The following is a 694-nucleotide window of genomic DNA, read 5'->3' as shown; positions in this document are numbered from 1 at the left end:
GGTGGCCAAAGTGATCAAAGAAACAACTTGAAAAGCGCGCGCATTTCACTGCTCTTTCGACTCGTCTTCCGTTTTCAGAGGCCTCAGCGACGACCGCATCTCCCCTCTCGTTGCCCTTGAGTTCGTTTCTGTATTATTAAATTAGCCCCTGCAGTTTGCGCCCTGGGAGCCTTGTCATCACCTCCTAGAATCGACGAAGGTGTACTTAGTACTCATCATTTAAACGCCGCTGCGCTCAATTCAGAGGCCAAGTTTAAACAACCTCATAAAACAACGCGGCGCCGAGCCCGTGCGTACAGCAGTCTCATGGCTCGGATAACGTGAGCGTACGTACGTTGTGCGGCCTTCTTATCATGGTGGCGTTGGCTGCGTCCGTCAATCCGGGTTTTTCCGCCCGCTTCTCCCGTTCCCGCCCAAATGTACCGCTGGCTAATTTCCAATTTTCCACTCGCGTTTGACGCGAGGCATCTCGGGCGGAAAATATGGCGCCGGCCCGTTTCCTCGCCCGTTTCTTTGAGCGCTCCTTCGCCACAAGCTGCGCTGCTCTGCGGGGCTGCTACCGGGGGAACATTTGGGCTCCCCTATGATGCAAAGGTGGAAAGGAACGAACAAGTAGACATGTTATGATGAAGGAAGCAACCAGCACAAGAAAGACGAGGACGAGGGAGACTACAAACACAGTAGCCTTCCTCGC

The sequence above is a fragment of the Haemaphysalis longicornis genome, unplaced genomic scaffold, assembly GCF_048455015.1.
Source record: "Haemaphysalis longicornis isolate Haplotype H1 unplaced genomic scaffold, Haemaphysalis longicornis Haplotype H1 scaffold_6, whole genome shotgun sequence".
NCBI classification, from domain to species: domain Eukaryota; kingdom Metazoa; phylum Arthropoda; class Arachnida; order Ixodida; family Ixodidae; genus Haemaphysalis; species Haemaphysalis longicornis.
The sequence above is the reverse complement of the archived record's forward strand: the minus strand, read 5'-3'. Positions refer to the sequence as shown.